The sequence below is a fragment of the Centropristis striata genome, chromosome 15 (genome assembly GCF_030273125.1).
Source record: "Centropristis striata isolate RG_2023a ecotype Rhode Island chromosome 15, C.striata_1.0, whole genome shotgun sequence".
NCBI lineage: Eukaryota > Metazoa > Chordata > Actinopteri > Perciformes > Serranidae > Centropristis > Centropristis striata.
In genome coordinates, this window is record NC_081531.1 from 29,068,800 (window position 1) to 29,081,122 (window position 12,323).

A 12,323-nucleotide genomic window follows, 5' to 3' on the forward strand; every position below is an offset into this window, starting at 1 on the left:
AGTGAATTTATGGTAATACATTCTTTCCCAGGAAGGCAAACTCTGCAGCGTTTTGTTAGAGAATTCATCATACGCTATCAGCCACTGGTTATTAATTTACATGGCCCACAATCCCCAGCAGAACAATATTGTGGTGAGATGAAAAGGCCACTATACTGTAGGTGGAACACTGATGAGTTAATGAGTAGCGCCTTTAATTAAACTTAAATCCCCTGAGGAGCTGACCTATAATATCCAAGTAATCCCCATCAACAACCAGTCCATGTCGGGATGCACAATCACAGACACGGCGTTGTGCTGCGCGGCAAAGACGCAGCTTTAAGGAATTTAGTGCGTGAAAAGTATCCCTGAATGTTCCCTGAATGTTGCTTAAAGGGAAGCCTGCGTTCCCAACACAAAATCTGTCTTTGCTAGGCCTCTTAGAAGGGCTTTCTGTGGCTTAATCTGTCCTATAATAACAACTCAACATTAGAGTCCATCTGAGCTGTAACCACATTAAAATACTAACTGGGTGAAGGTCACTACTTAAAATGTAAACAGTTGTAATCATTATTGGGTTGTTTGGGGGTTCAGAATGACATTTGTGCATACACCATTCAGGCATTTGGACTAATGACTTCAGCCGAGCTAAGTGGCTATTACGTAGGCATACGTGGGCAATAAATTAAATCAATTAAGCATCAGGGCTCCCTCATGTTCCAGTGAACACTTCTTCTAATGCTCCCCATGTTGTACAGTATAATAAATCAGGACATTAAGGCTGATGGAGCCCAGAAACTGAAAGAAAGTGACATTTTTATTAAAGGGATGAGAAGTGGGGAACAACTAATGCCATGAAATGGCATGATAAAGTTGTGAATGCAGCATTAACACAACTCCAGTCACTGTTAGGCAGTTCTTCTGTCCCACTAGTGCTGATTTTTTTGTGTAGATGCTGAGTCGTCATGGCCAGCGACCTGAAGGACTGAAGGGTTCATTAATGCATTCATTACATCTTTTTATTTAATCAAATCACACATTTTTTATAGCTTTTATGTGAACTAATTCTAGCTCTTAAGATTTTTTGACTTTTTTAAAAACGTTTCATGGTTACAATTTCAATCGTCATTTATAGTTGTATCATAATCCTCCAAATTCATTAATCCATCATTAGACATTAGATTTTAAGGTCACGGTTCAGTTCATTTTTTAATCATTTTTTTGTAGCACTGAAGGCTGTGCAATTGTTTTAAGTCCTTCTTTACACAAATATATGATAAAACTGCCATATTTTTCTGGAATGGACCACACTAAGGCCATATGGTCAAATATAAATGATTATTTAAATCGCAGATCCTGCTTTTGATAATTGAAATTGAAAGCTTATTTCAATTGAATTTATAATAGGGATCACAATCCTGACACCCCTCATCATGCAATGTGATTACAGCTATAGTAAGTAATTTTATTGTCAGTGATGTTTAACGTGCAATATTACTTTTCTATTTAACCTTGAGCAAATTTTTAATTCTTTAATTGTTTTAATGGGCACTTAAAAAGCCCTACTTTAAATGTAATATTCTATTTTTATTATTATTATTAAATTTTTACTCTTATGTATAAAAGTATTTATGGCCTATTTATATGCTGTTGTTTTAAGTAATCTTTGGCACAGAAATTTCCTCTGGGATAAATAAAGTTTTTTTTTTAATTGATGATGATGATTATGATGATGATGTCCTGAATTGATTTCTAACTGACTTTCTTATTCACATATTGTTTGGTTGCATTGTAAACAGATGCATCAATTTCTCTTCTGTTGCATTTATGCTTTGCATAAGTAGCTGCACAAGGGATGTTTGCTGTCCTCACACTAGCTGTAACAGCTGCAAACGAACCAGGAATTACATTTTAAGAATTACAACTTTAGGAAGAAAGTACTAATGACGAGCCTGATGATGTCAGATATTTGAGGCTCAGTATCTCCTCTGAGACTGAGCCTTTTAACACTAAGCTCACGGTTTGCACCTCACTGAGTGGGGCACAGTTTGATATATTCTGCTTGTTAATGGGTACCTAAGTGAATAATTAAGCTCTGCCAAAAATATGTTAAAATATCACAGTGTACTCCTCGCTTTTCATCAGGAACTTATCAGAAAAAGTGACAAGCAGCCATGTTTGAGGCAGCTCAGACTCCCAAAACACCAAATAGAAAAAGCTTCAGGAATAGCAGGGACGAGTTAAACTGCAATAGGTAATATCTCACTTAACATGAATCATACATCAAACAAAAAGCCTCTGTGGCCTCTCAGACAGCACCAGTGGAAACTCAAAAATTAATGAGAAACCTTTAGTCCCTGTGAAACCATTCTAACGTCTGCTCCACATTAAAATATCCACTTCGGAAAAACAAAGTAGTTGTGTAGTGTGTAGCATCTGTTTGCTGTACGGAAGTACTCTGACACACACATGAACACTCCCACACATATGCTAACATCTTTCAGTTTCGGCCAGCTGTCTAAATTCCCTGATGAGGAAGAATAAATGGGACGTTCCCTCTGAATGTGACATAATTTTTGTTAAAACACACAGATTTTATAATCGTGCCACTGCTCTTTTTATTCACACTGCATATAATGCATAATAAGAAAAGAAAAAGAGAGAACAGTCATTTTGTTCTTCAACTTTTTCACACAAAAAATCTTTAAAGAGAATAAACTGCGTCAGCACTGACATTGTTGTATGATTGTCTGAATTTCGCCCGGAGCAGAACGAGTTACATAAGGAGCATAAAAGGTACTGTAGGTGTAAACACCAGGGACTTGACACAATGTTTCACAAAGCCTTACACTGTTGTACATCTACTCTTGCATTCATAAATTATTTATATTGGTCATGGGTTTGGCACATAAACATTGTTCATTTTTAATAACTGCCATGCTGTTTGATTGCATTATTCTGTGTGGTCGCTGTGAAATTCCAAGTTTGATGGTTAAAAGAGAATTGTGAGCATTTGATCATGCGATATGTCTTAAACAATGCTGTGTGAGGCAGCCTGGGAAACTATGCTGGTAAAATGCCCAAAGACATATCTGTCTAAAAAAAATAAATAATAAATTGTTCACCAAAAGTTGTTGTCAGAATGTATAGGAAGCACCTTTATGATTTTTATTCTACATTTATAACAATAATTAGAAGGTGATTTCTGAAGAAACTGATTTTCTGGCTTTTAAAGTTGAATAATACCAGTACTGGATAAAATATGTGGAAGTTTCTTTTTGAAAAGCTGAGGCTAAACTGAATTGCTGACTTTAAATTGCTTTAAAAATGAAGTATGAAATATGTGGAAGTGTAAGGTTTGAATGTTTTCTAGCTAGAAGTATGAATAACAGAGAACTTGATCAAGTATTAAAACACTGTGTGTGTGTGTGTGTGTGTGTGTGTGTGTGTTTTTGTGTGTTTGTGTGTGTCACACTGCACCAATTAGCTCATCTCAATCAGCTGTGTCTCCAGCTGCAACCAAATGTTTCCATGGTGATGGTGTCTGCTAAGTGTCTCATGAATCAGACAGTTAATTTCATAGAAATTAAGCTGAGGCGAACCCCTCAAACACCACACCAAAACCAAACACCAAAATATTATTATTATTATTTTGTTTTTTAAAGATTTTTTGCATTTTCATGCTTTATTACATAATGACAGAGAGCATGGAAGACAAAGGGGGAGACATGCAGTATGGGGCCGGATTTGAAATGTTACAAGGACTCAGCCTTTGTGGTATGCCCCTAACCAGTGAGCCACCGGGACGCCCCCGGCAAAATATTATTATGATGAGAGAGGAGAGAGTCAGCTGAAGCAATGATGTTGATTTTATATTTGTGGTGTCAAAAATGTGAAAGTAGGAGTTTCCATTGAATTCAATGTGGCAAAGTCAGTTTCGCTCCATTTGAAACTGAAGTTCTGTATGAAGAGTGGAAATTGTGGGAATGAGTGATTGAGTTGAAAATGGAAAGAGATTTTCAATAATGTCTTATTCAAAGAGATATTTCTGTTGCAATAGTAAGAAACACACCGAATATTATTTCAAATGATGTTATCCTTCAAGCTAAGGCATGTAAGTGTTGAATCTTCTGTTGCTCCATCACAATTCCCTTCATTCTTCCTTTAATAAACACATTTTATTTGCATGACTAACCTTAAAGGTACAGAATTCAAGTATTGGAAAGGGCTATATTGCTCTTGTTTGTCCATTGAAAAAATAAACAATCCTCTATTTAGATCACATTAATTATATACTTTGGTGCCAACATCTTGGCAGGTATGCAAGAAACCTCAAGAATGTAACCTGCACACAGCACCCTTACAAAGACTACAGGCTTTTGTAGTTAAAGCTTGTCGAGACATTCCACATGTTTTGTGAATAGCAGGTAATTCACAGTATCTGGTTTAGTGCGGATCTCTGGAAGGTGACAATGTTCCTACTCGTGCTGACGCTCCCTCAGTTGGAGCACAATACAAAAATACTAGCTAGCTAGCTTTGTGACATTCCCACCACTACAAAGGGTCGTGGTTACTGTCCAGCTCAGGGGTCAGCTCCACTTAGAGAGTTGCTTTGCTCCCAGCTGTGCTGCTGCTGCCCCGGTTTTTTTCTTTCTTTTTTTTTTATTTTAAACTGGCCATTTTTTTCTTTTTTTTTTAACCTCAGGTTTAGCTGCTGCTGCTGCTGCTGCGGCGGCTGTGGCCCTTGGGAGAGCTGATGAAGTGCCTGTAGTGTCTGCCTGTTGCTCTGTCAGCAGTAATTTGATCTCTTCTCCTGCTTTGTCTTTGATGTCATCCATCTTTTTATTTTTGATGTGGGTAGTTTTGAAGCAGGGAAGAAATGTCTTCCAGGTCGTATGTGCTAGGATGTGTACAGAGAGACATGGACAGCTGTAGAAGCAGTGTCCAATGATCTGAGTACTTTCATTCAACATGGTTGGCGTCATGTCCTTGGTTAGATATTTTTTTTTCTCTCTCAGCATCAAGGATTTCACTCGAGAGATGGAGTACTGGCTTTAGGTATGAGACGCTAACAAAGCATTCACCAGATAAGCCATGTGCGATCTCTCAAAGTGGCCGTGTTTACTTCCTCCAGCACATCCGTGTCCGGCCAGCTGGGCACCAACTTGTTTTCTTGTCAGCTTTCAACACCTGACTTACGGCTCTTTGCTGCTCACTCAGTTTTTGGATCATCCTCAAACTTGCACAGATGTCTCCACACCTTTTATCTCTTTGCTTGTTTTATCCTCCGTCACACACAGTTATAGAAACGGACCAGTCTGACATTTTACAGTACCAAAATTGACAAATCATGCTTCACAGTTTGTGACAAGAAAAATCACTGCCACATCCAACAACACCTCAGACTTAATGAAGCAGTGAAGAGTGCACAACGCTAACCCAAGGCAGGTTTAACTGCAAGAAAAACAAATGTGGATTTTGTTGTTATGCTGATACTTGAATTGTACATATCGCTTGAGCAGCCTAACATGAGTCATTATTACATAAAAAGCTTGAATTTGAGATTTAAAGGTATGACGTTCTTGGTAGCAGTATGATGCAGGTGCACATTAAACACAACAGCTTCATAGTCAGATCCTCTGATGGCATCATTAGCTACGTCAAGGATAATTTATGTTCTGGACGATTAAACAGCTTTGTACTGTGTGTGCAAACAGACTTTATTGAAAGTGTAATCTCTCAGAAGAAAATACACTGCCTTGAAATGTTACCCTGCAAAAATAGAGTTTCTTAATTGGCTGTGTTCTGTAGAAGCCGTCTCTTTAATTATTGCGTAGTCCCATTTCTGCACCAGATTTCAACGTTCTTTAGCTGAAATGAAGGGGACTCTTTTCTCCTTCAAAGATGAGAGAAGCAAAATATTTTAGAGATTGTCAAATATTAAACTTGTGCAAATATGCAAAGAGTTAGATCCAAAAACCATAGTCTGTACAAAGAAAAGCCCTTGATAAATACCTCTCCATTCTTTCATATCACTGGTGTCCACTTTTACTGGGCTGGCATTCATGTTGCGGATCATTGAGTGGCCAGTTTCTACTGTGGAGCTCCTGTTCTGTATGGTGGGTGACTGGCAACGAAGGAGGCTGGTGAGAACAAATGTGTGTGGGCCGAGCAGTCTGAGTTAGTGGAACCGGCATGAACTGAGCGAGTAGACTGGATCTCATCCAAGGTTAGTGCACTGAACCAGTGTGACAGGTGAAGGATTGCAGGCTTTGCCAGGGAAGAGATGTAGTGGTGGTCTCTCAGGGCACACTGGTGCCTGCTGCCAGCCAGGAGGCGTGTGGGGGAGGTGGTAGAGTGAGATGAGAAGCTGGAGCAAAGTGAGCAGTAATGAGAGCTGCTTGGGGGCAGCGTGAGATGAAGGTGCTTCATGAGCTGACAGAGTGATGGCAAATAGATTAGTGAGGAGGAGGAACCGTACTAGTTACAGCTAAAGTGTGAAACGAGCTCCATTCAGTGACTGATTTGACTTGTTACACGAGGCCAGCTATTTTATCCTATAGCTTCAAAATGTGGAATATTGGAAGCAGCTGGAAACAAACATCTCTATGTACACACATGCATTCATCAGATAAAGAAAAGAGCCCCGAGGGGGTATCAAGAGAGATCAGAAGAACAAATTAAGACCAAAAGAGCCAAAAAACTGTGATGAATGTAGCTGTCCTGTGCCAGCTATGCATCATGGCTACTCCTGACTTAAAGGTCCCATGAATTGGTATTAAATTCCTTAATGTAAGTATAGTAAGTAAGTATTTCCATTTAAAGGAGAATGTTAAGTGGGCATATTAGAGAGTGACGGATTCATCTGAAGTATAAGCTAAAGGGCTTTGGCACTCTCACTTGATAGAATGGCCATTGGTTTGTTGGCTTGACTTCACTATGACGTGTTTCACCATAAATGAGATGGGATGCAATCATTTGCTAATCCTTTGTGACATATATTCAATTGATTGAGCAAATTAACTTTACAACAACAATATATTTTATGTTTAAACTGAAACTTTTGGTTTTGTAAACATACACTCAGGTTTTTTTTTTATTTTTTTAAATGCGACCTTGTCATTCATTTGAATGAGTGTAATCTGGCAACTAAAGATTGTTTTGCGGCGCTTCTGCAAAAACAATGCAGGATTGCTTAGAAGTAGACAAGTTAACCTGGCTCAACTTTTGCTTCAACACAAGATAACGATACACACAAGCACACACATTCTTGGTGGTATTTTTACACACTTTTGTAACTTGAACACTGCATTTATTCTGTTCACAAGATAAAATAATTGTTAATAGTTCATAGATCTCTAACTAAAATTATACTTCCTGGGTTGTATTTTGTGCTTCACTGCTTCCTGCAGCAACACATCCCCACTAATGCAGTGGCTTCAAATGGAGCTTTGTAAATTCTGATTGGCTCAAGTGATGTCACTTGAGTTAGTGTCATTAGGGGGTGTGGAGTGAGCTCACCAGACTTCTGTAGCCTGCTCCTGATCTCTGCTTCAGCTTAGCAGCTTAAGGCTACATTTGTGGCTACTTGCACCAGAATTTCCTACCCAGCTGTCTGTAACCGAGCTGCATTGTTTGACAAAGAAGAAGAACGCAGTGGATAAAAAAGACCACATTTCTGGTTCTGCTGCATCAATTTTGATCCTTTTCCTTTCTGTCTAGCGAGTCTGATGGTGTTATCGAGCGCAGGGTAAATTAGTGTAGCGCTTTTTGAATGAAGCTTTGAAAGGTTGTTGAATTCTGATGAAAAGATTGTGGGAGAGGCTAGAGACAAACTCTCTGACTCCCTCCCGTCCCAACAAACATTTGGCTGCTGCTGCTGCTGTTCATGCATCTTGAATTCAAAGTGGGCACCTCCGGAAATGCCACGGCATCCTTCCCTAACTACCTCATCTCTCCCTAAGTGTGCGTCACCCCCTCTGGAGTGATGTGTGAGCCGTGGATGACTGATAAGAATCCTGATATCCATCCACCACTGAAGTGCCCAGACGACGCACTCGCTGAACTGTCTTCCTGCTGAGAGCCAGGGGCAACCGAAATCGAATGGAGGGGATTAGTGAGGCTGCTCGGAGCTTTGTGGAGAAGATATATTGGAAGCTGATGACTTTTCTTGACGGTTGTCATAGGGGCACTAATTTATTTATTATATATGTGGCAAGAAATATTTAATTCCATCTTCCTGTCATCTAAATCCCAGTATGGGTGGAAAGGCCCGGGGAAGGGGGTGTCTAATTAGCACATTCTTTATTAATAAATAGCAAATTCCAAGCTTGAATTCATGCATGAGTTAACCTTTACAACATAACTAATCTTCCTTACCAGGTCCTCCCACTCATATTCTCTCCAAGTCTACCAACAATATATTGATAATGTTATGCAGCAGCTCATTATGCAGCATATTGTCTCTTACCAATTGGTGCCTTGTATCATTCAAAGCCTTTACAATATGACTGATTTTTCTTTGTTTACTTCTTTCTTCTGTCTTCCACTTGCCTGTTTTGTGCAGATAATATGCACAGGAGAGAAGCAGAAGAGGGGGTTGTGATGGCTGCTAACATACAGTAGTTTTGGCTGACTCCAGAGACAACTGTCATATCTATATTCGTTCATCTAGGACAAATGTTACTTCTTTCATCCACTTTGGTTTAGAGTTTTTGAGAGGAGCTGCCCTAAAAACTCATCTTAAAAAATGTGGAAACTGAAACTTGTGTAATGAAATATGAAACCATTAAATTTAGAATGCAGATAAGCAGAGAGGGTTATTTATATATCTTAATATATCTTAACTACAGGATGAAGTCACATTATTCTTTAGCTTTTAATCGAACGTTATTAGGGCTGGGCAATATGGCTAATATTGGCTATGGATATATCACCTTAAATCAATAAATAAATAGTTCATATGAAATAACCCCATAAGAAAACCTATTTTTGCAAATGCAATACTCCATATCCGCATATCCAATAAATATCCAAAACAGCTTCAGCTTTGCCCCCAAAGACCAGAACATAAAGATTTATTCAGATCACAGAAATATACCCGTAACAGTTTGGGCATGACATCATGATTGAAATGATATAGAAAAATATTATTTCCTTTATGTCAATTTGACTATATATAATAATCATCTTGCCCAGCCCTAAAAGGCATTATCAATTAAATCTAATTGTTATTACTAACTAATTAATGACATTCCCATCAGCCTCAGCTTAGTTTGCTGAGTTTAGTGCGAATTAGCAAATGATAGCATGCTAACATGCTAATTTAAGATAATGAGCATGCTAAATGCTATACCTGCTTAGCATCAGTATGTTAGCATTGTCATTGTGTGCATGTTATCCTGTTATCGATAGAATTTCACACAAAGTATAAAGAGTCCTGTATGGACTCTGATACAAGTCAGATCCGTTCATGTAGACCAGGGGTGGGTAATTCAATTTCACAAGGGGCCACATGAGATACTGTGAAGGTTGCGGATGGCCGGACCAAAACACTGAACTAAATTCTAAAGTAAATGATCTGGTTTTGAGCTGCTACTGGTAAGAATACATGTTATGATAAGAATATGTTAATGTGGAGTAAATCAAATATAGCAGTACAAATAGTAAAAACTCCAATCATTATCTACTTCTCCATTTATTATAAACAAAACATACATTAAACCACAAAAACAATAAAGAGCATGTATGTTTTGCAGTAAACCTGCAATTTATTAACTTTATGCAAAAATTTGTTAGTGTTTTTGATGTTTTTCAAATGCATTGAAGTCTGGTTGAATGAGAGGCTATCCGAAGTGAGATAGGATCTGTATCTGGATATAGAATGTTTGTTCACATGTGTAGGTAGATCCAAAGAAACCAACATCTTCTGAGCCATTTTAGCAACAAGGTAACTCAGTGTTTTTTGTGGAATGCTTTTCTGTGCAGCTGCGCATTTCATGCATGCATGCACACACACACACACACACACACACACATGCACACACACACACATGCACACACGCACGTGCGGACACACTCATGCATAAATCTCCTTCAAAATAAAAGCACTTCTGTTGTGTCTATTTCTAATTTCACCTCCCTCGGGTCGCCTAATGCCCAGGTCTGATGTAGACTCCTAGTCTTGTTAAAAATTAAATTTCAAAGCTTTTACATAATATTCACTGTAGAATTGTCGCTGTACCAAGTCCACCCAGTAACTTCCTCCAGCTCTTCCTGCGGGATGCCCAGACACCCCCCCCCCTGCCAGCTGGGCTGGAGTCCCTGCAGCATGTTCTGGGTTGGCCCCCAGGCCTTTTCCCAGTTGGCAGCACCTGGCACACTTCTTACAGCAAGCACCTGAGGGACATATTCAGCAAATGCTTCAACCACCTCCACTGAAACACTTTGTAATGTGTGTTTGCATTACATGCCAAGTTAGGTTATGTGTCCGCTGGGAACATTTCTTTGGAGCGCTGACTACTTTTACCCATTGTATTGACTTGAGAGAACACACTGTTACAAATATTCAGACAGTGCCAAGAGATTTGCATCGGCTTTCTAGCTCAGAGCAGAGGACTGCGAAAACTATTTCAACTTGGGAAAAGGTTTTCAATAGTTGTTCAGCAGTAATGACAGCCATGGCCAGCACTTTCTCCCCGGCATCTGTTTAACACATCCAGTTAAAGCAAGAGGTGGAGGCCAATTGGGGCCTCCTTGGCCCATTGATCACTATGAGAAGCCAAAAGTTGGAGACTGTGTTTAACAGGCACAATCTGTTCAGACAGCAGAACAAGAGCAGGAAAATAAAATCAATTGGAAAATGTTAATTTCCAGCTGGTACTACCGACAAATCGTCCAACACTGCTGTTCTATGCCCTATACTTGATGGTGTTGGGGAAAAAAAGATGCTATCTGTGACTGTTTGTGGAAGTTGGTTCAATAATGTTGTTGTTTGCAGTCTCAGCTCTGCATAGAAGTTTAGTTTGATGGCGTAACATAAATGTGTTTACTGTGACATTTCCCTCACCCACTGAGAAATCGCACATATTTAAGTTCAGTTATGACTCACTGATGAAACTCAAATGTCAAGCTGTTTTTTTTAAATGTACAGAGTAATTTGGTGCATATTCTTGTCTTCAGCTTAACAACAGCAGCACTGTGTTCCTCTTTCCATTCTGTACACATTCATCCTGTCTTTTCCTCCCACACACAGTCTCAATTCCCTGATCCATCGCTGTAAAAGCCTCTGCCTTATTTGATCTTGGATTTTTAACAGTTTTCGCCTCTCTTGTTGTCCTTGATCTTTAACTGGCTTTAATTCACTGCCATGACAACCAAGGTCGGAGAGAGGGCAGGGAAATGTCTTTCCGGTGTCTGTTCAGGCTGCAAAACGAAAGCAAACCCGTCATCTGAGAGGCTCGGTGAAATACGAAATGAAAAAACTGGAGAAATGTTGTTTGAAATATAATGAGAGCTCGGCTGGCTCAGCTCAGTATTCCCATCATGACACTGCAAACAGTTGTTTCAAACTAATCATAAAATGCAGTCCAGGCTTATCGTCTGGACCCACAGCAAAGGTTATAGCGCATTTATCATTACATTTAAAGGAACAAATCATGTAACTGTGATTAAAGGGCGTGCATTTCACAAGACGAGACATATTTTTGGAAATACAGCACCATAAATGAAATATGCTGGATATAGACAACAGCCTGCCTACAGCAGCAGGAAATTATCTAACATAAAGATAGGATCTGAAATGTGTGATATCAACGGTTGTGACACCAACCTACTTTCTGAGGCGTTTTTAGAAGAAAGCCACGGCTCTCGCTGTCACATGCAGCGCTGATATCTACAGGGATTTAAAAAAGCGCCATCACCTGCATCAGCAGCAATGAAGAGATCATTTATAACTGTAAGCATGCTTCGTAGCACTCCACGCTATATAGTGCTGTAAAACCTGACTCTTTAAAAACACACGGTTATTTTTCATGGAGGGAGACTGGACCACTTGACGAGTCCATAGGGTAAATAACATCCTATAAAGCCTCAGGAAGGCTTGATTAAATACAACTCAAGAGCTGGTGACCTTGTAGCTGACATTCACCCTTTTTTAATTCAAAATCTCATTACAATTTCAAGCAATACAGCGTTATTATAGCTAGAGGAGGGAGAACAAATAGAATCCAATACATCAAATAGGAGCAGCTGAGTTTACACATAAATCCTGGCTGCACAGGCCATGCTGCACTCCATGTAATTCCTACCCAGGGAGTGTGTGTATACATTTCCTTTTATAGTGT

The 12,323-nt window shown here is 39.3% G+C and overlaps 1 protein-coding gene across 2 annotated transcripts in view; it reads right to left on the bottom strand.

The window, feature by feature from the left end:
- Positions 1-12,323, bottom strand: part of gabra3 (gamma-aminobutyric acid type A receptor subunit alpha3) — a 112,554-nt gene that overhangs the window by 54,381 nt on the left and 45,850 nt on the right. The gene's annotated exons all lie outside the window — the stretch shown is intronic.